General features: G+C 38.7%; 1 long non-coding RNA gene across 1 annotated transcript; it reads left to right on the top strand.

Moving 5' to 3' along the window:
* The first annotated feature begins 2,332 nt into the window (after positions 1–2,332).
* LOC131494967 (uncharacterized) lies at positions 2,333–15,771 on the top strand. Its single transcript, XR_009253688.1, has 3 exons — positions 2,333–3,019; positions 6,480–6,646; positions 15,060–15,771. It is a non-coding gene; the product is annotated as an uncharacterized LOC131494967 (long non-coding RNA).
* Positions 15,772–16,991: the final 1,220 nt, after the last annotated feature.

Here is a 16,991-nt window from a genome sequence, read left to right as displayed (position 1 = left end):
GATATGTACAGGCATAACAAAAGTAAGTCTGAAATTGATACATAAATGTGCTCTATAAAATCAATAATATTAATAAATCTGAATTGCTTTAAAGAAAAATCTTGGATGATATGTGAAATTTATAAATATAGATAACCTGATTTTCCATTGTATTTTATTCTTTCAGGTTAAAAAGAGGACCAAATCCTACGTGGTGCTTAGGGGTAGGTAGCAGCCACGATAGGAAGAGAGGGGTACAATTCCTGAGTTTAGAGTTCTGACTCAGAACCCTTCTTTGGCTTAGATGAACACAAGTATCTACTAGAATAAACAGTGTTCATTATTCATAATATCATATGGATGTATTATTCGAGAATCAAATGCAGCTCAATAATAAAGAAGTCAGCAAAAGTAAGCTAAAGCTTGAATTGAACCTGTCTAGTCTCCTAAAGACCTTTTCCAAAGAACTGGCTCTTTGCCAGATTTGTCCACGTCTACTATAATGTCTGTCACAGTGGTTCTCGAAAGGGATGAAGGGAGTGGTAGGTAGTGTTTTCACAGCATCTGGGGACACATTCATGGATTGTGCCCCCACACTGCTTTGGTTATAGAAATGCAGTGAACTATTGGCACTTAGTGAACTGGAGCCAAAGATGCTACATGTCCTCCAGTGCTCAGGACAGTCCCAAATGTTGACAGTTGTTCTGTCCAAACTGCAAGTAGAGAAACACAGATAATAAATATATTGAATGCATACAAGCAATAGTACCATAATTTTGCTGACTAATAAAATATGTAAATTTAGATCAGATATTTCACAACTTTTTTTAGTGTGAATCAGTAGTGGGCTCAGATTTTAAAACAAATTGGGGCAGAAGATTTTTTATGTTATATGTTCATTAACTTTCAAAGCAAAATTCTGGTAGCCATTAGAAAATAATGAAGTCCTACATCATTAATGGGGAGATGTTTCTTTAATCATTGACAGATGTTCTAATGGAAGATGGATTGGTCAGTCTAAACAATCTCCACCCATAAGCACTAAATTTAAGAAACAATTACATTTTATTAAACTGAATCAAATGAATAATGACTTAGGAGTAAGTATACTGAATTCTTTACATTAATTTTGAAAATTTTAAGCCATCCATTTTTCTAATGAACCCAAGTTGCCTTAAACTTTATTTCTGATTTTTTATACAAAAACAAGAAAAGGGTACAATTCAGTTGGTTCACTTGACCATAGATGAATAATATGCTAAGGGAAAGGTAGTGTTACTAGGTACAACAACCTTCTAAACTTTTGTTATCCTATTTTAGCAAGATAGAGATGGCATTCCTCATTTTCAGTAGCCCTGTAACATGAATTGTTGAAACTGTAAAATTTACATTTCCTGAGGCTGGAGGCTGCTCCAGTCACAGACTGTTTTACCTTATCCTGTTTTGGACTTACACATCCAACAGTTAAAATAATTGTAAAGTTAATTAATTTATATTCTTTTCATGTTCCCCTTATGATTACACCAACATTAGCTGTTGACTTACCTATCAATTCAGCTTCTTAGAGTACCAGGAGATCTCGGTTTAGGGTCCAGCTCTAGCTTAAAACCTGCGTGACTTAACTGTGCTCTTCAGTTTCTCATATGCAAGATAAGGTTAATATCTATCTTCACGTGATTTGTGTGAGGCTCAGCTTAGGTAGCATTTTAATTTTATTAAACTTGGACTTAAGAATCTTTAAAAAATTTTTAACCAAGAATTTATTGTCTTTCTAAAAACAACTTCATGTGAACTTACCATGAAAAGTGAATAATGCCTTCAAATAATCTTTGTGATCATTTGGAAGTGCTTGGTATTTGGTATTTGTACTAAATAAGGATGGAGCCTTAAAGTGACAGCCTGAAGTTGCCTTTGTCAGAGGAAAGTAGCCCAAGGCAGCTTTGTCTATGTGGAATAGGAGTGTTTTCATTTTGCCATGGTTTTTTCTTTTTCTTTTCTTTTTCTTTTTCTTTTTCTTTTTCTTTTTCTTTTTCTTTTTCTTTTTCTTTTTCTTTTTCTTTTTCTTTTCTTTTCTTTTCTTTTCTTTTCTTTTCTTTTCTTTTCTTTTCTTTTCTTTTCTTTCTTCTTCTTCTTCTTCTTTTTTTTTTTTTTTTCATTTTGCCATGGTTTTGACTCAGCCATGGCCATGACTCTTTGGGGGTCAGAGATGATGGATGGTGATGAAATGACCCAGTCAACTTTCGGCTTGGATTTTTTGGAGCTAACAAGCCCTGACATAAACAGAGATAAAAATATCAAAGTACTAGTACTTTGATATTTGATAACAAAGTACTAGCCATTATTGATGCTGATATATCTTAAATCTTTGTCCTTTAAGTTTACCTAGGATGTTTCTTATTCTGAGCCGATCAATAACAGAAATTGGTACCAGGAGTGGGATATGAGCCACCATTTCAACACCTTCATTTCATTATCAGAATCTTCATGAACATAGGGGAGTCCCATACATTCAAATTTTATGACTCCAACTGGAGTGCTGGGCCAGAGAGGAATAATAGAGAATAATGAGAATTTAAGTCATGCAGTCACTTCCGCCTACCATTTCTCTCGAGTATTCCCCTAGACTGAGTGTTAAAAGGGAGATGTTAATCTATAGCTCCCTCAATTGGTCATAGATTCTCTGCCTTACAGTGTGAGCTTCTCACTGTGCAGGGTGTGATTCTAGTGTTTAAAGATAAGTTTTTTTATACAAGATGGCCTCAAATACAAGCCAACTACTTCATCTGGTGCTCACCCAAAGAATGAGCCATCTGTTTGAATGCTGAAGGAAAAATTGGCTGTGTTGGACATATTGAGAGTCTGCCTCCAACATGGTCTGTAAATGTTGTATACTGTATTTTAAAGGTGACTTAGATTTCCAAGCATAATTTTGACTTTATGATGTTTTTTTTCCTAGTATGTACATCTCTGTATGAGAAGTAAACTCTGCTATAGTACATGTTGCATCCTTCCAGTGTCCCTCTGTTACTGGATAACATAGGTAATTGCAACATTTTTTTATCCTCCAAGGTGTATGGAGACATTACATTTTTTTTTCATTAAAGGAATTAAAATAATGACCTGAATATAAAGGAAGGTTTTGAGCAAATATTTTAAAGTTTGTAGATAGCTACAAGTGACCCATACAAAGTCAAGGCTATTGTACAATTTAATCAAATTGTATAATTAATGAAATAAGCCCTAGTCATGGCAGCAGCCTTGTATGGTTATCCTCTATAATCCTTTGCCCAATCCAGGAGGCTACGTGGCAGAGTTGGCTATGCACTCGTAGATGATACTCTAGACCAGAGATCAGCAAACTTTTCCTATAAAGGACCAAATTCACCAAGAGTGAATATTCTGCAAGGGACCAGAAAAAGGCTTTGCAGGCCATAAAGTTTGTTGCAGCTACACAGCTCTGTAATTGTATCAACAAAGCACCCATAGACAATCTGTAGACAAATGAGTGTGTTTGTGTTATAATAAAACTGTATAAAGAAAGGACGGATTGGGCCCCTGGGCTGCCCTGAGCTAGAAAATGATGCGCTAGGCAGTGGTTCTTTAAGTTTGATTCCCAGACCAGCAATATTGACATCACTGGAGACTTGTTAGCAATGCAGATGCTGATACCACCCAACAGGAGCTACTGGGTCAGAAATGGGCTAGCTAGGGTCCAGCAATTAGGGTTTTAATAAGCCCACCAGGGGACTCTGATGCATGCAGGCTGAACTTTAAGAACCACTGCTATAACGATCTAGACCCTTCTGAGGCCAACCCTAAAACTACACAAAATGATATTTTTGGTAGTATCACCTTTGACAGGACAATAAAGTAATTTGAATACTGAAGTAACTATAAGCACTCTATTAAGTCAGAAAACAGTTTTATAATTCTAGTAAGGAAATTTTTGTTTTCCCAATTTCTGAAGTTGTCTTTTCTGTTTAATATGTTTGAATGTATTATAAATTTCTCTTGAAAAAAAGTTTGCCTTAAATTTGAGACCAGCTTTTGTTTGTGCTATCATCATATATACTAAAGCCTATGAAAATAGTACAAAGTTTCCCATTGTGGGATTTATTTTAGAATGGAACCTAACAATGTTGCAAAGTTGTCACATATGATCGTTTCCAGTGTGTTTAAAAGATCCATATCCTAGGGGGTTCCTGGCTGGCTCAGTCAGTAGAGCATGTGACTCCATCTTGGGGTTGTAAGTTCCAGCCCCATGTTGGGTGTAGAGATTGCTTTAAAAAGACCCACGTCTTTAATCATGTCCATGAATGTGGGTGTGGTATTCAATAGGAATTTTCCTGTTATTCAAGAATTGCTGGCAAGGCCCAAAGCTGAGAGCAAAGGGTACTAAATTCTCCCATATTCTACTGTCCAACACTGCCAAATTCTGAATTTATTGTATTAACCACTTCCTTCACCCACAAGTTTATGTAAAAAGAAGTCTGAGGAAGGGGGAGTGAAATTTTGACCTTAAGGGGAAACAGTGTAGCAGAGGACTTCTTCCTCTCCTGGTGGTTTCTTCCAAGCCTCGGGAGTGGGATTGGTGGCTCCAAGACAATCAGTCTGAAACCAAAAGTCCTAACAGGTCCTTCTGTTATTATCACTTCAGTGGAGCATGAACAAAGCCTAGAGAGAGCAGGAAATACATCCCATAGAATTTGGAGCAGTCTGTGTACGTAGAAACTACTATCTGCTTCTGTCTACAGGTTTCTGAAGGCAAGAGGTCGGCAAGAGAAGCCTGTGTCAGCAGAGTATGAAAGGACCTTGATGTGGATGTGGAGCGAGTGCTTACATAGAAGAGGGTTGGAGCCGCCACGCTGCTCTAGGTTTGCACAGCCCTCAGGCTATGGAAGAGTTCTCTAGAGATTCTTTGGGCTCCTTGAGAAGGAACTTGGAAGTTAAAGGAAGGACAGGAACTGTACAATTACCTAGGTCAAATGAGAAGACAACCCACCTCAAGAGGGGCTTTGAGGACATTTATCACATATGGGTCAAAGGGACAAGCTCCTCCTCCCTTAAGGGGCTGAGGTGAAGCTGACAGTAGCCCAAGAAGACCACCAGCATGAGACAGAACCAAGTCCAGTCAATAGAAATGAGGGACCCTTCCTATCACCACCACCAGGCAAGCAGTTATACATTTCTACCTCCCTCATTCTTCCTCCTTGCCCCCAACACCAGACTTAAAGAAGGAAAGGGAGAGAGTATCACAAAGACAGACGATACTGTTACGAGTTCTGGAGTTGCCATCCAGCCCATGATTGAGATGGATTTAGGGGTAGGGATGCAAAAATGGGGTTTTGCATCAGATATGAATGTTAAGAACTATGGAGGGTCTGATTTTACCTTGCAAGTTAACAGGTTAGCCTCCGTGTCTGATGGCAGAAGACATTAGACTCCTGGGTCAAAAAAATTGCATATGTTACTCACCACATAGTAAAAGCATGAGCCTCAGCATATTGGCTGGTTTCCCTTTGCCCCCAGGTCCCATTCGGGGTAGGGGTGATTCATGGACTGAGATAATATGAATGTATAGAGTGGGTTATGCTCCAGGAGAAGCCAGGGCCAAAAGCCCAGTGCTTTCTGAGCAAACAACAAACGTAGAAAAGAGCAAGCCAGCCAGTTCCCCTCTTCTTAAGACTGAGCAGTTAGATGGTGGTAGTCTGGGCGGGAGAAGGATGGGCAAGGGATGGCATCATGGTGCAAAATTTAGGGAAGCACTCAGTGCTAGGTTTGTACAAATGCAGGATTAACACCTAAGCACGAGAACCCCCTTAACTTTTGTGCCCTGGGCACCTTGCTTTCCTCACCCTGGTCCTGGCTTTGGTAGTCATGCTGGACTACTTCGACTTACTTAATTGTCTATGTGAGTAGCTTCAGAATTTGCTAAGTGTCAGAGCACACATACTGGTGGTCCAGCACACTCGGCAGGCACGTGCCTCTCCCAAAATGAGACTGAAGCTCAAAACTGAACTGTTTTAATAATCCATGGGTCAAATCCAACTCCAGTCCATGGTTTTGACATTTTTCTAAAGGATTGCAAAATAAACAAGAATATGTAACAGAGATCACATGTGACCCACAAAGCCTAAAATATTTACTATCTGGTTCTTTTCAGAAAAAGTTTGCTGACTCCCATAAAAACTGAAAGGAATTTAATTTGTGCGTATCTTTAAAAGATGAGAGAGAGAGAGAGACTAAAAGTAGTATAGCTTCAGGTGATACTTAAAAAAAATTGTTTTACATTTATTCCCCTTAAGAGCTGTGTTTCTTCAATAAACTATTTTACACAGATGATTGACAGTAAGCCTCTTTCAAGCGACAAAAACCCAACTTTAGTTAAAGCTAAAAGAATGCATCGGTTCATATAGAGTCAGCCGCAGGTCCGGCTGCATCTGGGGATTTGAATGCCATTGGAACCTGTGTACACACTGACTTCATTTTTGCCTCTGCAGACTGCCTCAGAAGTCCTTTCCCTGAGTGGCAGGGAACAAAGCTCAAGCCACTCCAGAATCCTCCCCTCGCCACTCTGAGAGGCAATATGGAGTCTGCATCCCAGCTACAGGTTTGGCCAGTGTCCAACCCTGGACCAGCATCATGGCCAGGGTGGGAGAGGAACTATGTGAGTAAGCCAGCTCCGTGCTACCTCTGGGGCCAGCGGGAGGCCAGAGCTGTTAAGAGAGCCGTGGAGAGCAGACGTGACCCTGGGTGATCACTGGCAGCTGCCTCAATTTGTGTCTAACAGTGTCCTTTAGTTTGGAATAACATGTGAGATTTTTAGGCCCTGTCAATGTCTGCCGTTGAAGCTCTTAGCCTATAAAATTTTCATGTGTCTAAAATTAGCTGCTCCATTTCTGATTGATGTATCAGATTGGCCTCTCTACCCTTGTTTCTACAGTTTTATCACGTTGTTTGGAGCTGTGCTTTACTGTGACTATGCCTTGCAGCTCTTCCTCTTTTACTGTGGGCTTACCATGGAAGAGTTGCTCAGGCAACTTTGATTAATCATCCCATTATGGTCAGGCACTCCTGTCTTTCTGGCCTTTCTAGCCAGAAAGCTCTATGGCAAACATTACATTCCCGACTCTAGACTCTCTGTGTCCTATAATCGCAGTGATGAATCTGTTTTGCTAATTAATTTTTAGTGCGGCTTGTAGATGATGCTCATGAAACGAGTGGAATGTGACAGGCTTACAATCCATAAAGAAGCCTGAGTAAAAGCAACCATTCTCTAGATGGTTAACTCTGTTTGGGACTTAATGCCAGATTGATCCTAGGGCCCTAACAGACTTGTTAGGCTAACTCAGTTTTCTTCTGTTTTGTCTGACACTTTGTGGCAGCTTGGGTAATTCCTACTGTCCACATTGGGTCAAATATTGTATGGAAAATATTTCCCAGGTGTCTACTTTCCCATCCTAAATTTTGGAAGCAACTGCTTCCCTGTTATACCTACATGTCAGTGCTGGGCTGTTCTCTCTGGGGTGAGGTCCAGTAAGCTGGCTACTCTATCATCCCATCCACTCTTCTCCCACCCAAGAAATCAACTCACCAGGCTCACTTAATTATTTTATTTTTATTTTATTAAATGTTTTTATTTTATTTTTGAGAGAGATACAGAGTGTGAGTGGGGAAGGGGCAGAGAGGGGGAGACAGAATCCGAACCAGGCTCCAGGCTCTGAGCTGCTGGCACAGAGCCCAATGCGAGGCTCGAACTCACAGACCGTGAGATCATGACCTGAGCTGAAGTTGGACACTTAATCGACTGAGCCACCCAGGCGCCCCTCACCAGGTTAATTTTAGTTAAAGATATGTTTGACAGAGAAATTTCTATTGGGCGATATACTTTCATTGGTTTTCTGCAATAAACTAGTTTCTATTTCTTATTCGGGTCCTAAAATGGTCAATAGCCCCTAGCACCACAAGTTTAAGAATATAATCTTTCACTAAAAGTTTTTATTTTCAACTGCATTTTAGGACTTGCAAAACATGAAAAAGGACATTTCTTAAAGAAAGTGAGTGTGCATTTGGGGGAAGTATGCAAATTCTTAAGTTCTGAAACAAATCGTTGTAAGAGTTGTTTTACCCTAGAGCATAAAAAAGTCCAAACAAGTTTACTGTTTGCACAGTGTTTTATTTTACAGCATTAAAAGCTGTATTAAGCATATGTCAGTGTGACCATTTAGCTATGGGGCAGGGGAAGTATTTTAACAGATTCTTGGACCTCAGCATACTGTTTCTGGGTTAATCCTAGCATGTGTACCATAGAAAAAACATGCTTACGTCCTGAAGATAAAATTATACTTTTTAAGTCATTATTATTAAATAAACATACACATAGTTTTAAGAAATAGATTGGTATCATACCGTTTAAAAAAAAAAATCTCCCATGCTATTCTTAGTATCACTTTTTTGAGGCAGTCGCTTCTTAACTGTTCTATTTTTAATGCTTTTTTTTTTAATGTTTATTTATTCTGAGAGAGAGTATGCAAGCGGGGGAAGGGCAGAGAGGGAGGGAGACACAGAATCTGAATCAGGCTCCAGGCTCTGAGCTGTCAGCACAGAGCCTGACACAGGGCTCCAACCCACGAACTGTGAGATCACCACCTGGGCTGAAGTCAGACACCCAACCAACTGAGCCACCCACATGCCCCTATTTTTCACTCTAAGGGTGGCTATCACCAGAGTAAATAATATTCATAATTCTCCATTTTTAAAACTGTTTGTTTATTTATTTTTGAAAGAGAGAGAGTGCGCATAAGCAGGCAAGGGGCAGAGAGAGAAAAGGAGAGAGAGAATCTCAAGCAGGCTCCATGCTGTCAGCACAGAGCCCAGCAATCCCACGAAGTGGGGGTCATTACCTGAGCTGAAATCAAGGGTCTGAGTGACTCAACTGACTGAGTCACCCAGGCACCTCTTCTCTGTTTCTTGATGTATCAACTTTAGGCTATGTTAATCAATGTCCTCATGGGGAAGATGACTCCCCCCTTCTCCCCATTCCCACCTCTTCCCTTGAGTTTCTTAGTTATATGATTTTGTGTTCTTTTGGAGGTGGTTACTTTTAGAACTTTAAATAATATACTTAAACATCTATTCTTTATTCCAACAACCTTAGTCAGAAAGTATCCATTAATACCCTATGGAACCAGCCATTCCTTGCTCCTAGTGATTCTCACCTCCTTGTATTCATGGACTTTCTGACATTGAATAGGGTTGATCTGTGTAACCATTGCCAAAAAATGGTGTGTGACTCCCAAGATTAGGTCAGCGTAGATGTTGCAACTTCTGCCTTACTGTCTTTTTGATTGTTTGCTCTGGGGGAAGTCAGTTGTCCTGTCTTGAGGACATGCAAGCAGCCTTAAGTAGAAGTGCATATGGCAAAGAACTGAGACTTCCTGACAAAAGTCAGCACCAAATTTGCCAGCCATGTGAATGAGCCATCGTGAAAGCAGATCATCCAGCCTTAGTCAAGCCTTTAGATGACTGCAGCTTGAAGCCAACTTCTTGACCACAACCTCATGAGAAACCTAAGTCAGAACCACTCAACTAATTTGCCCATAGACATTCTATGAGATAAGAAATGTGTATTGGCCTTTAGGCCACTAAATTTGGGGGGGGATGTTTCTTATGTAGCAATAGGTAACTGATGATACATACCTTGTAGGTAGGATGATGTCATTTTCTCTTTCAGAGTAACCTTCACCCTTTTCCTAACCCCTTCATTTATCTTCCAAATTCTGTCATCTATTTCACTACTTTTGTCATTAATTAATTACATGGTTTATTATGTTTACATTGGTTTTTAACTAGGATCACAAAATGTAATCATTCATGCTTTGTGTCAGTTCTAAAATTAGAAATAAAAATAGGATGTAAATTATTATAGTTATGAAATATGAATATATAATCTTATTATAAATCATGTAATATAATTGTTATTAATTTTTCTAAGTTTATTTATTTATTTTGAGAGAGACAGAGACAGCACGAGTGAGGGAGAGGCAGAGAGAGAGAATCCCGAACAGGCTCTGTGTAGGCTGCTAGCACAGAGCCTGATGTGGGGTTCAAACCCCTGAAGCTGTGAGATCATGACATGACCTGAAACCAAGAGTCAGACACTTAACTAACACCCAGATGCCCCTGTAATATAATTATTTTAGGCTTCATTTTATTTTTTATTATTTTTTCCAGTTTTTATTGAGATAATAATTGACATACAATATTGTGTAAGTTTAAGGAGTACAATATGATAATTTTATATATATAAATGATTACCACAATAAAGTTTTTTTTAATGTTTATTTTATTTTTTGAGAGAAAGACAGAGTGCAAGTGAGGGAGGGGAAGAGAGAGAGGAAGGCACAAAATCTGAAGTAGGCTCTAAGCTCTGAGCTGTCAACACAGAGCCTGATGCAGGGCTCAAACTCACAAATGGTGCAATCATGACCTGAGCCAAAGTCAGACACCGAACCGACTGAGCCACCCAGGCGCCCTCACCACAATAAGGTTTGTTAACACATCCATCACCTCACATAATTACCTTTTTTTTTTTTTTATGGTAAGAGCTTTTAAGATTTACTCCCTTAGCAACTTTCAAGTATTCAAAACAGTGTTGTTAGCTATAGTCACCATGCTGTATATTATAGCTCCAGAATTTATACATCATACAACTGGAAATTTGTGCCGTTTGACCACATTCATCCATATCCCCCACTAACCCGTGGTCCTGGTAACCACCAGTTGACTTTACCAGTTCAGTTTTTGACTTTACAGTTCAGTTTTTTAAGATTTCATATATAAGTGAGATCATATAGTATTTGTCTCTCTTTTGTCACATAGCATAATGCCCTAAAGGTCCATTCATGTTATCACAAATGGCAGGATTTCCTTCCTTTTCGTGGCCGAATAACATACCATTGCATATATACACCACATTTTTTTCACTTGATCTTAGCCAAAAGGCCAAGAAGCATTACACCACATTTTCTTTATCCATTCATCCAACAGTGCACACTCAGGTTGTTTCCATGTCTTGGCTATTGTGAATAATGCTGCAATGAACATGGGGATATCTCTTCAGCATATCTCTTCAAGATAGTGATTTCATTTGGATACATACCCAAGAGGGGAATTGCTGGATCATATGGTATTTCTATTTTTAAGTTTCTGAGGAACGTCCGTACTATTTTCCACAGCGACTGTACCAATTTACATTCCCACTAACAGTGTGTCAGTGTTCCCTTTTCTCAGCATCCTCACCGGTACTTATTATTTTCATCATTTTGATAACAGCCATCCTAACAGGTTTGAGGTAGTATCTCACTGTGGTTTTGATTTGGATTTCCCTGATGGTTAGTGATGTTGAGCACCTTTTAATGTACCTGTTGGCCATTTGTATATTTTCTTTGGAAAATGTCTTTTCAAGTCCTTTGCCCACTTTTTAATATTATTTATTTATTTATTTATTTATTTATTTCAAGTTATTTATTTATTTAGTTATTTATTTAGTTATTTATTTTAAAGTAATCTCTGCACCCAGTGTGGGGCTTGATCTCACAACCCTGAGATCAAGAGTCACATGCTCTTCCAACTGAGCCAGCCAGGTGCCCCCTTTGCCCACTTTTAAATAGGATTTATTTTTAATTTTTGTTGCTATTGAGTTGTATGAGTTCCTTATATATTTTGGATATGAAACCCTTATCATATATATGGCTTGCAAATATTTTCTTCCATTCCGTAGGTTGCCTTTTCATTTTGCTTTCTCCTTTTGCTGCATAAAAGCTTTTTACTTTGATATAGTCTCATTTGTTTATTTTTGCTTTTGTTGCATGTACTTTTGATGTCATATCCAAAAAAAGTCATTGCCCAGACCAATGTCAAGCAGGTGTTCCCCTGTGTTTTCTTCTAGGAGTATGATAATTTTAGATCTTACATTTAAGTCTTTAATCCATTTTGAGTTAATTTTTGTGAGTGGTACATGTAATATTATTTAACACAGAGCCAGTAGAATTGGGCCAATAAAGAAAGAATCATACACCCACCAAATCAAATCTTTGCCACTTGAAAGAGGATGCTTCCTATTTGGCCCATGATTTTTTTTTTTTTTTTTTTTGCAGTTTTTTAAAATTTTTCTCAGGGATTCCAAAGTTGACTTTTAAGTTTTTGTTGAGAGAAAAAAATATACGGTTCTTTGCCATATCAGTAAGTTCTTTGAGGCTCTTACTCATATGATTTGCTGAATAAAATCCATTCCAACATTCTGTTTGAAGACATTTTTTCTTTACACCTTCTAATGTCTTGTTTTAGCCACATAGCTGTTATCATCGGATTTCTTTTCATAGTAATCTGGGTTAATTTCATTGTTTTCAGATTCTACAGAAGTTTTTTCCAGAAGAGTGTGTCCAAGGAGTCCTTGCATATATATAAAATTTTTTATTTTTCTTCACACTTGGCTTTGTTGCTGCTCAGAATGGTATCTTAGTTTCAATTATATTTTCTAATTGGTGAGTGTAGAATAATGCTACTCATAAATTAATCTTTTACCTGGGAAATTTGCTCAACTCATTATTTCTAGGAGTTGACTGATAATCAGTTTTATCTTTTTTCCTTCCAATCCTTATCTTTTTCTTACCTTATTTCCTTGACCAGGATGTCTGGTACTATGTAGGCTAGAATTATAGATCCATACCATTTTTTTCTTCCAAATTTTTAAGATACTATATCATTTGGGCACTCTGTTGACAAGTTTAATATTACTTTGAATCCCATTTTTTTTTGTAGGGAAACTGTTTTTTCTCTCTACAAGCTTTATGGTCTTACTTTCTCCTTAAAATTCTGCAGTTTTATGAGAATATACCTTGGCATAACGTATACCTTGGTATATATATAGATCTATACCTTGGTGTCAATCATTTTTATTTATCTTGCATGGCATTTCATCCTGTAGACTTTTGTCTTTTCAGCTCTAGGAATTTTTTTCTTTTAATTGTCTCTCTCCTACCCCCACTCCTATTTGACTAATATTGGACTTCCTCAATTGATTCTCCATTCTGCAACCTTTTTCTCATATTTTTCACTACTTAGTTTTTGGTTTGCACTGTGGAATTTTCTCAACTTTGACTTCTAGGCCTTTTATTGAAAATTTTATTTAAGATATCTTTTTTTTTTTAATTTTTAATGTTTATTTATTTTTGAGAGAGACACAGAGCATGAACGGGGGAGGGTCAGAGAGAGGGAGACACAGAATCTGAAAACAGGCTCCAGGCTCTGAGCTGTCAGCACAGAGCCCGACGCGGGGCTCGAACTCACGGACCGTGAGATCATGACCTGAGCCGAAGTCAGGCTCAGACGCTTAACCGACTGAGCCACCCAGGCGCCCCTAAGATATCTTATTTTTGATTTTTAAGACTTTCTGGTTCCATGTCCCTTTTTTTTTTAAAGTAGCATCCCTTATTTATTGTTTCAGATATTCCTAAGTGTACTAATTACTTTCAGTTCTTTTGATTAAAAGTGATAGAAAATCTAAGCTGCATAAGGAAGGAGCTAACTTACTGCTCACAAAACTGGTATGTTGGCAGTAACGCTGACTTCGGGTGCAGTTGAGTTTTCTATGGGAGCTTACATGGTAACACCAGCACCTGGTTTATATCTTTCTAAACCTTACCTTTGTTTATTCTAGTTCCATTCTCAGAGTCTTCGCTTATGGTAGAGAGAGACAGCAGCAGCTCAGCCTACTTAAGTTAAAGTTGCATGAGAATGAGTGAGGGCCTCTTTCCTAGAGTTCCTAGGAGTTCTCTTTCCATGACACCCAGTAGTTGTCTCATGGTACCTCACTGGTTCTGACTGGGCACATTCCTAAACATACTCCAATGGCTGTAGGAGCAGAACCTAGGAATTTTGCACTAGGGGAGCTATAGCCATCTTTCTCCCACATGGTCTGTCTGACCATAGATTGTAGGCCTAGATTGTGGATTGAACTCAAACGCATTTGAGACGTGAGAGCTCAGTGTAGTGAGGTATAGATCAACAGAGCAAAATGGGGTAACCACAAGGAGGAGGGGTCCTAGGCACAAAATATAACAACTATTTTTTGCAATCACATGACTTGGAAAAATACAGAAGTTTTGAATATGTGGGGGCAAAGGTAGATGAGTGTTGGGCATTTTACTGAAATGGAGGGCAGTAAGCCAAGGACTGGCTAGTATGTAGCATACAGAGTATCTGTCTAGAGATATTTATGTCCCACTGTTACGGGTTGGGGGAGGGGGCAGAGAAAGAAAACCATAGTGAGTAAAAATATCTCTGTCTTTATGCCTGAAGTTTCATCAATTTTGTAGGAAAAGGGAAATATTGGGTGGATTGGGAAGATTAGAAACAGTAATCATTTACATTTTAATGGGAAATGTCCTAATCAGTTTTCCTATTTCTAGAAGAGATCACCCTATACTCACATATATAGGAACATAGACTATTTCTAGGGAGATGGAGACAAAACTTCCCCACACCACATCAAGGACTTCTGAGAGGAAGATGCCCTAAATAAAGGAGTATTTGAAGAAAGAGAAGTTAGAGGAAGAGGAAGACAAGTACTCCACCATGCTGATGTCATTTTACCCTTCTCTCTTAGAGACGGAATCTCAGCTCTATTCTTCTTTCTCCTTCTTCCCCCTCCTTACTTTTCTAAGTTAAAGTGACAAGCAGAGGAAAGAAGGCAATAAATAACTAACATCAGCAATTAATAAGTCAATTTCTATACTCTATCTGCTCTGTGAACAGTTGTCAACACAGTGTGAATTTTCCTAACCAGTTTGTTTCAGTTAAGTCCAGAGATAAGCCCTTTGACTCATCCTCATGAGGACAAAGAATGGAATGAGTGGATTTTATCTGCTGAATTAGCTGGACGCGTCACATTTGACTTTAATAACTCTTTCTGTTTTCCTTCCTAAACCCACCGTGCACTTTGTTCTAATTGGAGTATTATTACAGTATGGCAGCAGGCCATCTTGTAATTCTTTTTAAAATTCTCTCTGCTTTAACAGCTTTGGCGTCTGGAAGCACAAATTTATTTGTCATTTGGAACCTGAGATATGGATCAGTCTTTCCTCATGGCCAGACCTCACCTGAAAAAGCAGCGACCAGGACAAGACTCTGGACAAAGTCTGCTGGTTAGGGGGCAGCTGCTCTGATGGCCACAGATATGGGGCTGTATGTAGACTCGTTTTGTCAAATAGACATGCTGGATGAGATCTCTAAGGTTATTTCCAGCTTTGACATTTTATCATCTGACAATGTGTAGGTTTTGATATTAACCAAGAATCAGTTCTGCTCCATTTGTTTAAAATAAATCTCTTCACCTGTTGGTCACACTTCTTTAGTGATGAGACCAGGTTCTACCAAGGGCAGAAGAGAAGGTGAAATCTGCAAGTCCTCTAGATTCCTTTCTACATTCACATGTGTATCAACTCTGCTTTCTCTTCCTTCTACTAGACCATGAGTTGTTTGGGAACAGGAGCTGTGTCTTGTTAATCTTGCTTTTCCCAATGTCAAGCATGGTGCCTGCATTCAGGGGTATGTACTAAGCGTCCGAACTACGGAACTGAATAATTCTATGTGACCTTCAAGTCTACCTTAAATTAGAACCTTTATGTAATTTGCTTTACTTTTTATCCCCTTACATTTGGAAAACCTGTTACTCAGTGTAATCTTATGCTACTTTATCTTAATAATTAAAAACATTAGCTTTATATTAAAGAGGAATTAGTTTCTTTTTTCCTAGTTGAGATGTCAATTTTCTTTAATATTCCTTTTGGAGAAGGGGAAGATTAGGGTTGCTAGATAAAATTCAGGATGCCAGTTGGGAATTTGAATTTCAGGTAAACAATGAATAAGTTTTTAACATAAATATGTCCCAATTCCTTTTTTAAATCTGAAATTTTAATTTAACTGGGTGTCCTTTTTAAATTTTCTTTCCTAAATTTAGCAACCCAGACTCTCATCCTGGTCAATATAATATTCTATCTTGAAGTTCCCAAGTATAGAATCCATAGAACCTAATGGAGAAGTGGCATTTTAGAGCCAGGATCACACTCAGAAGATATGACCTGTCCGGTCAGAACCTTTATCTTTTTATGGAATTATCTAAATTACAACCAGAGGTAAAAAATAGCAACTGAGAACACATATTAGTACCTGCTCTCCCACCTTTCTTTAAAACTGATTTACTATATTTATTATGCCCAAAGTACCAACCTGCTGCAAGGTGGTGATCTGACAATGAGTGTAGAAATACAAGTCCTCCTCTTTGTTCATGGGATTCTAAAACACAAATTTGAAGGGTCTCATAAACGTTCTCCTAATACATTCTTTTAAGTTCTCAAGTGGGAAAATGCTATACTTTCTCAGGTTTACTGGGGAATGAAGTTGGGGAGGGCCAGGCAGCAGAATTTTTTCCAGTTTCTTCTTCAGTTCTCCAATATATACATTATAACTAACAAGAATTTCTATTTTTTTCCCCTGTATCTCTATTTTTTCCCCTATATCCCTTTCTGGATTTATTGCTGACCCTACAACTTGGGCACTCCAAGGAATGCCTGCAAGTCCAGAAATGGTCCGAGACATTGCAGCACGAACCAATAACAACACGTGACAGTGGGTTTGGCAGCCATATAAGAAATGTATCCCCACATATCACATTAGCATTCACCCTCTAGGACTGCACTCAGAATCTGACGAGGAATGGTATGCACGGTCCCGACACCAATTCCATTATGTGTGTTTTCCAACATCACCAAGCAATTCTCTGGCACCAGTTGGGAGTCCTACAATTCAACTCAGTTCTGAAACTACCTGGAGATAGTGCCTCCTACCACACACTAAGGGCTCAGTCCCACAAGACTGCCCCCTCCACATAGTTCAGATGACAACTCCCAAGTCCAGGTTGTCACTAGTGTTTCTGATTGACCAGCTATAGA

The sequence above is a fragment of the Neofelis nebulosa genome, chromosome 14, assembly GCF_028018385.1.
Source record: "Neofelis nebulosa isolate mNeoNeb1 chromosome 14, mNeoNeb1.pri, whole genome shotgun sequence".
NCBI lineage: Eukaryota > Metazoa > Chordata > Mammalia > Carnivora > Felidae > Neofelis > Neofelis nebulosa.
This window is presented reverse-complemented; position numbering and strand designations above follow the sequence as displayed.